We start from the raw sequence: 14,857 nt of genomic DNA on the forward strand, positions 1-14,857 counted from the left end.
AACAAGGTTCCTCGTACGTACGGTCGTACTCGTACGTACTACGTATAGTATGGTGGTCACGGGTAACTGCACACAGCACACTGACTTCATTCGCATAGCGTCGCGGAGTGACTTCATTCGCCAAACGAGTACTCCGTAGTAAATAAAACATATCAGAATCGTTTTCCTATTTACGCCGGCAATTGAGAGAGAGAGAGAGAGAGAGAGAGAGAGAGAGAGAGCTCGCACCCGTCGCCGGAGACGATATGAAACTCTGAACACTCAGCTCGAACGTTAGTTGCGAGCAGCGCGCGACACGGCCCTCGCGCCCGTACGGCCGAGGGAGTGGGACCGTGCTAATAACGTTGCAAAGGTGGAGCACCGCTGCAGTGGGCAGTGGCAGTGGTAGCTAGCCGCCACCGACCACACTGCGAGCTTTGCCGGCCGCGGCCGGTGAAACGGGCGGGGTGGATGGAGGCTGTGCGCGCGCCGCGAATGAATTTTATTTTATTATTACTCCGCCGAGAGAGTATTATTGACACCTCCGCGTATAGTGTACGTAGCAATGCAGCAATGCGACCGTTTGGTGATCGGCGGCCACGCACGCTCTCGCGCTGTTAAGGGACAGGCACCGCACCCTGCGCGTAAGTGGCTCCATAGACCATAGTCCATGCATGGCATCTATCGTGCACTAGAGGCTGTCTCACGCTTTCACCGCAAAGCTACTGCGCGCTCGCTCTACTTGGACAAACCTTGCCTAGTTGCCATGCTAGGCGCGTTTTCACACCGATCGATCGCCTAGTTGTGGCCGCCTGCTGTTCATCTTTAGGGGCTGTTCGGTTGCCAGATAATGCATCCTGGAACAATTCCAACCAGGAATGTTATGTTAATTTAAACTATCTTTGACCATCTGAAATGATTCCTGGTGGAATCAAGGCCAAACGAATGAGCCCTTAATTTTTTTCATTTCCGTTCCATTTTTTATGCTTTCAGATCCGGATGTTAGTTCAGCTGAACGGGTTTTAGATGGACCTAATAATGACCCTGACAAACTAAACTTTTCGTCATGATCGACTCCCAATTTTTCGTGGGAAGTACTTATAAACAAATTACAATAAACAAATATGGAGTTAACCAATCAAAAGCATCTCTAAATATATTATTTAGAGTAGACATATTCATATTCCTACAAACTTGCTAAATATACAATTCTCCAACCGCTCATAGACACAAACTAGCAGTGACGTACTGCCACTGTCGATTCTAAACTGGCGGTGATAATACCAATGATGATATGTGTTGACGCAAAAACGTTGACACACAGCAAGCCGGAAGGATCGGATGAGCTCGAAGATCCACTTGGCTTCAACGCAGGGTTAACCGATCCTGCGAATTCCTCCCGAAGCGTGTCAGTCCATTTGACCTGCAATTGACAAGGAGAGAAAGTTTATCAGTAATTTAAGATGGAACATGCCAATCTTTGCTCAGATAATTCTAAGTGTGCCGCTTCGAGAGCAGCCAGACGACAAAATCGACTAAATAGCCGATACGCACATAAATCGGCTGTTACGGACAATAAAGCTTATGGATAGCGATTGATTTTATGTTGATAAATACAATGCCCGCAGATGTAAATAAGATCATCAGCTAGGTGGATATTACCGGTGTGAATCATTGAGCCGATGAATCTAATCAAGAAAGGATATAACATGTGAACCAATCGACTGTCTAATACAAATGGACCTACAAACGCTCTGAATCTAATATGTTACCATCAACAGTGAGGTTCGACCGGATCGATGACAGCTACGATGATAATATCAAACTAAAACCGAAGAATCCGTAAAACCATCTATACTTCGACAGGCTTTCCGAAAGACATGCTATACGTGAAGGCTCAAGCGAATCGACTGAAATAGCCGATTCAGGTGAAAAGGGACTACAGCGTGTGAACAATCGACTATTTCACATGCACAAACACATGGACTCATCAGACTTAATCTACTATCTCTAACAGTGGGGTTCGACCGAATCGATGCAGTCGTGATAAAGACAACAAATCAAACCCTTAAAGTACACAGATTTATTCACGCTTAACAAAATCATGGACGCACACTGTAGACGTTAAAGCATAGGCGATCTGCTATTTAGCCGATGCAGACATAGCAAATAATTAAGATCACGCCTAATCAAGAACAAATCTACTAACTAGCATCCTTCGATCTACAGTGCCATCAGTGGGGATCGACCGGATCGTTGCAGCCATAATAGCGAGCTATAGACCAGATTTAACCAGCCAGCAAACATCTTCAAGATTATACGTGCCTTAACCACAAACTATGCACGACCAAGATCGAAGTAGAACAGCCGATAAAACGTAACCCGCCGTTCATTGTAAGAGATATCGTGTTGTAACGAAGCAAACGACGGACTAAAAGGATATGAGGCTGATCTAGACCGATCTCGATCGGGCAAATTGATGTTGCTAAAAATCAATAACAATAAAAACATCAGTAAGATCGGTAACTTAATGAATCTACCCGAAGAACGCCACCCTTAGGTAGAGCCGATAACTTGACCTTAATCTAATTCGAGCAGCGGAGGTTGACCAGATCGATGTAGCTGTACTTGAACTAGATAAGAGTCGATAACTAGCTTATACTAGAGTTCGCAGTGGAGGTTGAACTTAACCGATGCAGCCGTACAAACAGAAGTATAAGCCATGATGATACTTATAGACAAGCCAGAGGTCGGCCGGACCGAAGCAGCCCTGCTTGTTGAAGAACTCACCGGAATCTACTCTACTCCCACTCCTAAGGGTTGGCACGGAGCCAAAAAAAGTAAATTGTATTTGATTGATTGGATGTCATTTTTACAATAGCCGGGGTCTAATATTTATACCCGAAACCTAAGCATGAATCCTTCTTAAGTATGACTCATTATAATTTTTAGCATAGGATAAAACATTCCTAATTTAAGATAACTTAGACCCTAATCTTTCCCTTTTTGTAGAGTCCGACATGTTTTACCCGATGCTAACCGTAGCTTTTTATCGTTATCTGTTGGCGTCATCTGAAGAGAGCCGATTCCAGTGCTGCATTTGAATCAGCTGATATCGACCCTTATGCAATCGATTCCTTGATGACATAATCTTAGAAGCTTTGAGTTCCTGCATTCTTCTTCCTAAATTTTAGTGTAAACACATGCCCCCCCAATTTTAGGATAAAAGTAATTTTATTCCAAAATTATCATGCATATACCTCCGATAGGTCCGTAGTCACGGGTAGAGAATCTTGATTTGGGGTCTACTATTTGTCACCGTCTTTGCCAGCTTATGAGCCCATGCTTCAAAGCTTTACGAGAGCATCATTGCTTCACGGGCGCTTAGATCCATCTTTTGAGGCCAACTATAAATATCTATTCAACTCTGGCAAGAGCAACTCAACAACTTCGGTTATGTTTCTCTTCTGTTTGCTTCCTCGGGTGCCCCTGGCTTCGCCAGACCCTCCATGGTCTAATTCCTTGCTATGAGGATATTGAGTGGTTAGAAGAATTCTTGTGCATAGGGTGATTGTGTCGCTCCTTTTAGCGCCTTATCGAGCAAGAGGATCGGCTACTGCGGTTAGAAGAATTCTTGTGACATCACCTGAGTTTTCTCACCATGATCGTAGAGTTGTTCTAGTGTTTGCAAGGGCTAAAATGTGTGGACACCTTCCCCTTGTTCGCTTCATCAAATGCCCATCGGAAAAACCACAGACTTCTTTTCCACGGTTTCCCAGCCACCGATAAATGGGCATCTCTTAATAGGCGACTTTCTTTCCCATTATTTCCCAGTCACCGAGAAATCGGTTGGGTATACGGGCATCTTTTAAGCAGGCGGCCTTTCCTCTTCCCCTGATGCAATTTTATCAACGGGCCGATATGACTTGGTCCATGATGACCTTCGGCCTTATGGGGATCTGGACTCCCTTCAATCTAAAGAAGTCTTGGTGGGTTGATCGCCAGTTAATGTAAACCCTTCGTATCAATCCCATGATATTTTGTAATTATGGGAAGCAATAAGTCTAAATATGTTGTCTCTTTGTGATCCGTCCCTTGATTTTTCTAGAGTGTCGATCCATTTCCATATCTGACTTTAATTCCACAACCTCGGTGAAGCCTATCTTCTCATATCCCGATCTATATATATGGGCCACGACTGTGGATCGAAAAACAACCTGCTTCGTCTCAAGCCTTCCGTATCTTTGGTGTGATTCTACTTTCTCATAGTTTAAAAGGCATGGAGAACGGCAAGAGGCATGCTGAGGAGGCCTTCAACAGTTCTGTGTCATCACACCGGTGTCTTCGTCATCAAGAGAGTGCAACTCGGGATGCTCCCATCATCTCAGAGCATGGGGCCGACTCCGCTCAACATCTGAGGTCATCCTCATCAATAGTTCACCGCCAGCTCCCCTACTACTCGAGGAGGCAGATCGACAACGACGATCTGATTGCTTCCATCAATCGAACTAGCTAGAAGCTCACCGACTGCCTCTCCATCGTAGAATTGGCTCTGGCCATGGTTCAGCGTTGATCACCCTCCAAGGCTAACCATGAGGAGGAGAGGTTGGCCAAGGCTGAGGCCAGAATCATGGGTGAGATGCCTACCATAATTTTTATTTTCAAGATCTTAATCATCTCTTCCTCAAATCTTTTTAGATCTATCGGCCCAACTAGAAAGCCTTCGATGAGTTGCGGAGCATGCGGCAGGATTTGTCAATGCTAGGGGTGCCATGCAGGTGGTTCATTTGTATGACATCCTAAACCATGTCAGGAAGGTTGCTCTTCATGGTGTTCGTCATGGTGCTGCCATGGCATTGGCTACTGCGCAAGCTCGTTCTGGCCACGAGCTTTGACTTCTTCCTCATGGTTTTCCAGCCACTGAACACCCTGGGGATCATGAGCGCCTAGTTGAGGATTTCTTCGACGTTGCCAACTCCGTATCCCTTGCTACCTAGGCCAAGGACATAGTGAATAAAGTGTTCCCCGGCCTTTAGTTTATAATAGGAGAAGCTAGCAAACAATTTCTTTGTTTTAATTGGTTTCTTGCACTCATATTCCATGTACCAATCTGTGTTTGTTCTGGCTCTATAGGCGATACATATCATACCGGTTTTTACTTCTTTGGGTTTATTTTTTAACTAGAGGCGATACCCTTCTGGTATCGGCTATTAGTGCCGATGATCGAACAAATCAGTTGTCAAGCATTAATCCAAACATTAGGATAATATTTCTTTAGATATTTCCCATTGATTGCTCTGTCAAACCCTTCTCCTCCTCCTAGTGTTTCCAAAATATAAGCATTGTCAGGCGCACAATGTTTAATTCGATAAGGTCCTTCCCAATTAGGTGACCATTTGCCAAACTTATTGTCTTTTGACCCCATCAACAATTTCACTTTCCAGACTAAGTCTCCTTCAAAAAATTATTTGCTCTTGACCTTTTTATTGTAATACTTTGCAATCCTCAGTTTATTGGCTTCGATATTCTCAAGAGCACGTAGCCGATGGCAACTCAAGCCCTCTAAGTCGTCGATCATAAGATTCTTGTAGACTTCGGCCGATAAATCATTTTGTAATGTGACACGCCTCGATCTAGTTTGAATCTCCCAAGGAAGGATTGCATTATGACCACACATAAGTTTATATTGTGATGTTTTAATCGATCCATGATAGGCCATCCTATGTGCCCACAATGCCTCATTAAGCGTTGAATGCCACTTCCTTGGATGCTCTTCAATCTTCTTCTTGATCAGCTTAATCATAATCTAATTGGACGCCTCTGCCTGGCCATTAGCCTGAGCATAGTAAGGAAAAGAATTTAGCAACTTAATCCCCATACTGGCAGCAAAAATCTCTAAACTCTTCTGATGTGAACATTGTGCCTTGATTGGTAGTGATAGTTTGAGGAATCCTAAAATGATATACAATATGCTCCATGACAAAGTCAACCATGTTCTTTAAGGTTATTGTATTCAAAGGAATTGCCTCAACCCACTTAGTGAAGTAATTCGTTGCTACCAATATGAACTTATGTCCTTTACTTGAAGGCGGAAAAATCTAGCCAATTAGATCAATTCAACAACCTCGAAACGGCCATGGTTTGATTATTGGATTCATAGCCAATGCGGGTGATTTCTGAATATTACCAAAACATTGACAGTTCTAGCACCCCTTATAATATTCAAAACAGTCTTCTAGTATTATTGGCCAGAAATATCCAGTCCTACTAATAATCCATTTTATCTTATAAGCCGATTGATGAGCTCCACATATCCCTTCATATACTTCACCCATCAACACCTTAGCTTCTTCTTGATTTAAGCATTTAAGCAATACCCCATCGACTATTTTGTAATATAGTTGATCATCTAATAAAACATACTTAGTCGATTTATATCTTAGCTTCCTAGTAACCTTCTATAATGGATTCCTAAGGTAATCGGCTATTTAAACTCTCCAATCATTATTCTAGGTTTCACTATTTAAGACCTATTGAAACACTTGATAACCTGACACACTTTGAGCTAAACGATTAGCCTCTTGATTCTATGCTCTTGGAATATGTCGAAGAGAGACATGAGGAAATTCCTTGAGCAACCCTTGGCACTCATCATAATATCCCCTCAGAGTATCTTTTTTGCACTCATATAGGCCGATCAACTGATTAATAATTAACTGTGAATCTCCAAATACTTCAATTGCTTTAGCCTTTACTTCATGAAGAAGTTGAAGCCTCTTAAGAATAATTAATTGTGAATCTCCAAATACTTCAATTGCTTTAGCCTTTACTTCATGAAGAAGTTGAAGCCCCTTAAGAATAGCTTCATATTCTACCTGGTTGTTGGTAATCATTGGCTCAGTTGGAAAAGCAAACTCAAAACTTGCCCCCTAAGGCAAAATAATAATAATACCAATGCCACCACCTTGCTTGCATGATGACCCATCGAAGAACAACGCCCAAGCTAACGGCTCTATGTAGCTAACACTTGGCTTATGATGCTAGGTGACAAAATCGGCTATTACTTGCCCTTTGACTACTTTAACCGATTTGTATCTCAAGTCAAATTCTGACAACTCAAGAATCTACTTCCCCATTCTTTCATTTAATATTGGCATTGATAGCATGTGCTTGATCACATCAGCCTTGGAAACGACTGTACACTCAGCCGATAACAAGTAATGTCGCAACTTAGTGTAAGAGAAATATAAGTACAAGCATAACTTCTTGATGGGAGAATATCTTGTTTCTGGATCCAAAAGTCTTCTACTTAGATAGAAAATAACTCGTTTTTTTCTTTCAAACTCTTGCATCAAGGCCGATCCAATTATTTGGTCATCGGCCGATATGTACAACTTAAAAGGCTTACCTTGCTGAGGAGGGACCAACACAGGTAGACATTTTATATATTCTTTTATCTCCTCAACGCCTTTTGTTGTACGTCACCCCACTTAAACACTTGATCATTTTTCAACTTCAACAAGGGAGAAAACGATAGAACTTTTTTGATAAATTTGAAATAAACCTCCTGATAAAATTAATCTTACCAAGCAAAGATTGTAACTCTATTTTAGTAGTCAGGGGTACTGCCTCATCAATTGCTTTCAAACTCTTTTGACCAATTTTGATTTCTCTCTCGTGGACCATGAAACCCAAAAATTGTCTAGCTGATACTCTAAAAGCACACTTATTAGGATTCATCTTTAGACCATATTTTCTTGTGCACTCCAAAGTCTCTCACAAATCAGCTAGATGCTCTTTGTACCCCTTAGATTTTACCATCACATCGTCAATGTAGATTTCAACAATCCTGCCGATCAACTTATGAAAAATATAATTCATTGCTCTCTGATAAGTTGCACCAGCATTCTTTAAACCAAAGGTCATCACAATCTATTCAAACAAACCAATTGTGCTAGGGCATCTAAAAGCTATTTTTGCTATATCTTCCTCAGCCATGAAAATTTGGTTATATCATGTTTTGCCGTCCATGAAACTAATAACCCTGTGCCCGGCTGCTGCATCTACCAACATATCGGCTATCGGCATCGAATAACTATCTATGGGTGTAGCTTTGTTCAGATCTCTGAAATCGATGCAAACTCTTAACCTCCCATTTTTCTTATACACGGGAACAACATTCGATATCCATTCTGCATATCGGTACGGTCGGATAAATTTCGCTTCTAGCAACCTTTCAATCTCCTTTTTGATATCATCAAGAAAGTTTGGGTTGAATCTCCTCGGAGCTTGTTTAAACGGCCGATATCCAGGTTTGATTGGCAACCGATGTTCAACAATCGATCGGTCTAGACCAAGCATCTCATAGTATTCTCAAGCAAAACAATCTTTAAATTCCTTTAATAAATTCACTAACTCTTGCTTATACTCAGGATCCAACTTGGCACTTACATACGTCGGCCTAGGCCTATCTCCAGAACCAATATCTATTTCTTCTACTTCATCGGTCGACGTAAAGCCATGTTCTAGTTTAGCATCCGTACCATCTATTGGATTATCCATTAAAACAAATTTTCAAAGCCAACTATTTGGATTGGCTATTGGCTTTCATCATTGACTTTAATGAAGCCTTCTTCCCATAGCTTGCCAGAAAAACACTCAAATTCTTCTAGTTCCCAATATACTGGATCAGGCATTGCGATACTCATAGATTCATCAACGCGAACTAGCTCGACATCATCTCGGTGCCATTGAATCAAACACTGATGCATGGTTGATGGCACACAATAGTTTGCATGAATCCAATCATGACCAAGGAGTAAACTGTATGACCCTTTTTCATCAATGATGAAGAATGTGGTGAGCAAAGTCTTACTTCCGATTGTCAATTCGACGTTCATTGCCCCCGGGTCTTAGACACATTACCCCCAAAATCCTTAAGCATCATATCAATTTCAATCAAATCTCCTGGCCCCTTGTCAAGCTTGCAAAAAGTGGTATAAGGCATAAGATTGACAGAAGCATCCCCATCCACCAAAATTTTATTCATCGGCTTTCCATCAACAAAACCTTTTACATATAAAGCTTTTAAATGTCGATGCTTGACTGGTTTATTGAATATAGCCTATTGTATAACTGTCAACTTGGTAACTATCTCCTCATACTTCCGATTCATCAAAATCTGAGTAAACTTCTTGATCTGCTGGAGCTCTGAATTCTGATGGCAACAGAAAAGCCATTTGAATATTAGCTGATGGTTGCCCTCTATTGGCTGTTTGCTTAGCACGCCATACTTGAGGTCTAGCAGATGCCTGAGCCTATTCTAGCTCTCTGTTCCTTAGGCATTGCACTCTTCTTTTCTAGCTTCTTGTCAGACTTCCTGGACACCATTGGCCTTCCTGCCAAACATATTCTTCCTCATTACTTTCTTCTTCATAATCAGCCTAATTTTGATCAACAACTTGTTTCCCAAGCCGATTATGAACACTTTTATTTTTAAGTATCAGTCCATATTATGATGATACGCATCTCGAGCATGGATAGACCGACGGTTGGCTTGAGATTGCCTAAACTCCCAATATTGCTCGCTGCACTCTGGACATATATTTTTTGTAGGCAATTTCAAACCTTCATTCCAGTAATGTCTAAAGAAAGGACAATTCCAATGTGATTCAACTTGCTTTCTTTCATACCTCTCTTTTTTCTATTGACATTGGTATTCTTGCTCTTCTAACCAACACTGATAATTCTTTTTCTTCTGCCGCTGCCATTTGTTCAACAAAATTCAAGATGTAATACATGGCCTTGTCACCCCATCCTTCGATGTTTCTCCCTGCTCATATCGGCTCTTTTGTTGGTCATGACGCCTTCTAACCTCTCTATATTCATCAGCCGATATTTGTATCTCAGGATCGACTGTTCTAGTTTTTTTATCTAACTGATGTTAGGACTTTAGTCTTTCCTTTGAGCAGCCTAGCATCAACCATGTTCTGATCTCTTAGGAAAGGATTATCATCAACTTTCATCTTTCAAGGCGTATCAAATTTGAGCCTTCCTTACTGAATAGCCCTCTGTATATGTTGTCGAAAAACTCTACACTCATTAGTGGAATGAGAAGTAGCATTATGAAATTTGCAAAACTTCTTGTTCTTCAACTAATCAGGGAGCAACATAACATGATTATCGGGCAACTTGATTTGTCCCTTCTCGAGCAAGAAATTGAAGAGCTTGTCTGATTTTGTGATGTCAAAATCGTAGCTCTCTTTGACTCCTCCTCCCTAAGGATTTGGCGTCATTACTGTCTTCTTACCCTGATTCTATTCGGCCACAGCAACCTCTTCTTCTTCATCGTCTTTATAGCCATCATCAACCAACTATGGATTATAGGTTTTAGCAATTGTGGCATTCTTCTAGAATCGGGTATCTCTGTGCATGTTCTAAAATTGGCTATTGAGCGCTGCCACTTGTTGAGCCAACTGACCTAAATTGTCAAACTCTTATCCCAGCAGCTTCTCTCTCCATGTTGGTAACATTTCTTGAACAGCCAAAGCAGCCAACTGATCATCAGTTAAGTTCAGTGAGAAGCATAAATTTTTGGTTTCTCAAAATCTCTGAAGAAACTCGATGCTCAATTCATTAGTTCTCTGCCTTATAGTTATCAAATTGGTAATCTTCTTTTCTCCTATCCTAGTGTAAAAATATGTATGAAACTTCTTCTCTAGGTCAGTCTAATTGGCAATGGAGTTAATTGGCAGCGATGAAAACTAAGTGAAGGCTGGCCCCGACAGGGACAAGGAGAAGAAACAAACTCGATGGGCCTCTTCAATGGATGCTTCACCCAACTGTGTAAGATACCAATTGACATATTCTATTGTGCTTATGCTATCTTGGCCAGTAAACTTGGCAAACTCTAGGAGCCTATAATTTGTAGAAAGAGTGACCAAATCATATCATTCTAAATATGGGCGTTTGTACGAGAAGGTCTCCCCTTTTGGCTTCAAACCGAACTGATTCTTCATCATCTCAGTCACTCTAAGCAACAATTCATCAGTATTTGGATTTGGATTTCTCTCTAATTGCTAACCCATCTGTGGATTAAAATTTTGAGTACCTTGATACCTCGGATTCGAAATCATATGAAGGGTGTTGTAATCTATGCCATAATGATACCATTGCAGAATCTCTATCTGCTGGGTCCTTTACTGGTTTGCTGCTTAAAGTCTCTGGTTGTAGATGTTAGGATCTATATCTCTATAAATCATTTAAACTGATGGCGCTATTTTTTGAGCCAACGACGGTATCTGGTCTGATGTGCCAAAATTGACCATTTGATTCTAAATTTGCCCCATTGGCTGTTGCACATGTTGTTCGGATGATCTAGGATCATACTGTATTTGAGTGGCACCCTAAACTTACTCAGATGAGCTATGAACTGCCCGGGCATCATCATTGCTAGTCGGTGCTGCTTCTTGATGGCTAGTACCAGCTTGATTAGTCCCCTGAGTCGATGGATGTGGAATGTTGTAATAAGCTAGCCCAACCTAATCAATTGGATATCCATGAAACACCTCTTTCATAGTGTTGTGGAATGTGTTCAAGAAAACTTCATTATGATTCAACATGGCATCATAAACAGACTTGTTTACAGCTTCTACGAAGGAACACCTGTCTTCAGCTTCATCTACATATGTTTGCCCATGTAACAGAACTCTCGATAGTAGATATTTCTAAATAATTTTGTTATCACGTGTCTTGGTGTAGGACAATAAACATTTGTTCTAAAATTCTTCTATAGCTTTGCTGATGACATCTTTATCTTCATTAGGTATGTCATCATAAGGATGTCATTGTTATTGTAAGTCGCCATGATGATTGTGCTGTCCCATCGGGTGTGCCAAAACGTGTCTTGACGCAAAAACGTCGACACACAGCAAGCCGGAAGGATCTGCTTAGGATGAGCCTAGAGATCCGCTTGGCTTCAACATAGGGTTAACCGATCCTACAAATTCCTTCTGAGGCGTGCCAGTCAATTTGACCTACAATTGACAAGGAGAGAAAATTTATCAGTAATTTAAGGTGGAATATGCTGGTCTTTGCCCAGATAGTTCCAAGTGTGCCGCTTCGGGAGCAGCCAAATGAGAAAATTGACTAAATAGTCGATACGCACATAAATCGGCTGTTACGGGCAGTAAAGCTTATGGATCGTGATTGATTTTATGTTGATAAATACAATGCCTACAGATATAAATGAGATCATCAGTTAGGTGGATATTACCAGTGTGAATCATTGAGCCGATGAATCTAATCAAGAAACGATATAACATGCAAACAAATCGACTGTTTAATATAAATAGACCTACAAACGCTCTAAATCTAATATGTTACCATTAACAGTGAGATTCGACCGAATCGATGACAGCTATGATGATAATAACAAACTAAAACCGAAAAATCTATAAAACCATCTATACTTCGACAGGCTTTTCGAAAGACATGCTATACGTGAAGGCTCAAGCGAATTGGCTGAAATAGCCAATTTAGGTAAAAAGGGACTACAACATGTGAACAATCGACTATTTCATATGGGCAAACCCATGGACTCATCAGACTTAACCTACTATCTCTAACAGTGAGGTTTGACCGGATCGATGCAGCTATGATAAAGACAATAAATTAAACCCTTAAAGTACATAGATCTATTTACGCTTAACAGAATCATAGATATACACTGTAGGCGTTAAAACATAGGCGATCGGCTATTTAGCCGATGCAGGCATAGCAAACAATTAAGGTCACGCCTAATCAAGAACAAATCTACTAACTAGCATCCTCCGATCTACAGTGCCATTAGTGGGGATCGACCGGATCGTTGCAGCCATAATAGCGAGCTATAGACCAGATTTAACCAACCAACAAACCTCTTCAAGATTATACGTGCCTTAACCGCATAATATGCACGACCAAGATCGAAGTAATACTACCGATAAAACGTAACCCGTCGTTCATCGTAAGAGATATTGTGTTGTAACGAAGCAAATGACATATTAAAAGGATGTGAGGCTGATCTAGACCGATCTTGATCAGGCAAATTTATGCTGCTAAAAATCAATAATAATAAAAACATCAGCAAGATCGGTAACTTAATGAATCTACCCGAAGGACGCCACCCTTAGATATAGCCGATAACTTGACCTTAATCTAATTAGAGCAGTGGAGGTCGACTGGATCGATGCAGCCGTACTTGAACTAGATAAGAGTCGATAACTAGCTTATACTAGAGTTCACAGTGCAGGTCGAACTTAAGTGATGCAGCCGTACAAACAGAAGTATAAGCCATGACGGTACTTACAGACAAGCCGTACAAACAGAAGTATAAGCCGATGCAGCCCTGCTTATTGAAGAACTCATCGAGATCTACTCTACTCCTACTCCTAAGGGTTGGCACGGAGCCGAAAAAAGTAAATTGTATTTGATTGATTGGATGTCCTTTTTATAATAGCCGGGGTCCAATATTTATACCCGAAACCTAAGCATGAATCCTTCTTAAGTACGACTCATTACCATTTCTGGCATAAGATAAAACATTCCTAATTTAAGATTACTTGAACCCTAATCTTTCCCTTTTTATAGAGTCCGATATGTTTTCCCCGACGCTAACCGTAGCTTTTTGTCGTTATCTGCTGGCGTCATCTGAAGAGAGTCAATTCCAGTGCTGCATTTGAATCAGCTGACATCGACCCTTATGTAATCGATTCCTTGATGACATGATCTTGGAAGCTTCGAGTTTCCGCATTCTTCTTCCCAAATTTTAGTGTAAACAATATGTATTTGCAGTGGTGAAGAATGGGAAAATCATAATATGAAATTACTCACAAGTTGAGGTTTCACAAATCAAATAACGTCCAAATTATCCTATGATGAAAACAATCCAAGCAAAGCCCAAAAAGTTCTTGACGTTTACTTCTAGGTATAAAACATACATGACAAAGTTTTGACAAATCTAGGACACAACACATTGTCTTTGGCAACATAGAAAATTCTATGGTGAATGTTGAATTAGCACTAGAACAAAATTAATTAAAGCTATCATATGCTTAGTTTTCCAACATAGGCCCCGTTCGGCTTACCCTATATCCGGCTTGTTCGGCTTCTTTTTTCAGCTGAAACAATGTTTTTCTCTTATAACATTTCAGCCAGAACAATATTTTTCAACCAATTTCAGCCAAGATTCAACAAGCCGAACGAGGCCATATTAAAGACCATCTCAATTAGTAGACTCCATATGAATAGATTCCATTTTATTGCGGTGTTGAATCCGAACTAAGCACTGACTCTGACTTGAAGTTGACTTAAACTAGACCCACTTGGATGATTCATAGGTGTTTATTCCCACATTCTTAGGCATCAAAATATCACAATTATTCAGTATATATAGCATATTATTCTTATAACTAATAGTTTCTACGTTTATATCTTTAAATAAATTTACTATGAAAATATGACGTGATTAATCTAATGGTACTTATGTCGTATCACATATACTAGTATTTTTTGGGTACATATTTGGTTAAAGTTGAGATTGTTTGACTCATCGAAATGAGAGATAGAGACTGTTTTGAAACGAAGGGAGTAAATGTCGTTAGATTTGTCATGAACTGTAATTTCATAGTACACCTGCTATGTGTCATAAGTATCATCAACTTTTTCTATAAACTTGCATAAAATTTAGATAGTTTAACTAACTAAAGACAAAATCGTATACTTTTTGAGACAGAGGTAGTAGTAATACCCAACAACAAAGAGAGAGGGACAAAAGGAGTGAATAGACATAGAAACACGGATATCCTCATGCCCATATTTGAAAGATACATATATGTTA

Source organism: Miscanthus floridulus, chromosome 2 (genome assembly GCF_019320115.1).
Source record: "Miscanthus floridulus cultivar M001 chromosome 2, ASM1932011v1, whole genome shotgun sequence".
Lineage (NCBI taxonomy): Eukaryota > Viridiplantae > Streptophyta > Magnoliopsida > Poales > Poaceae > Miscanthus > Miscanthus floridulus.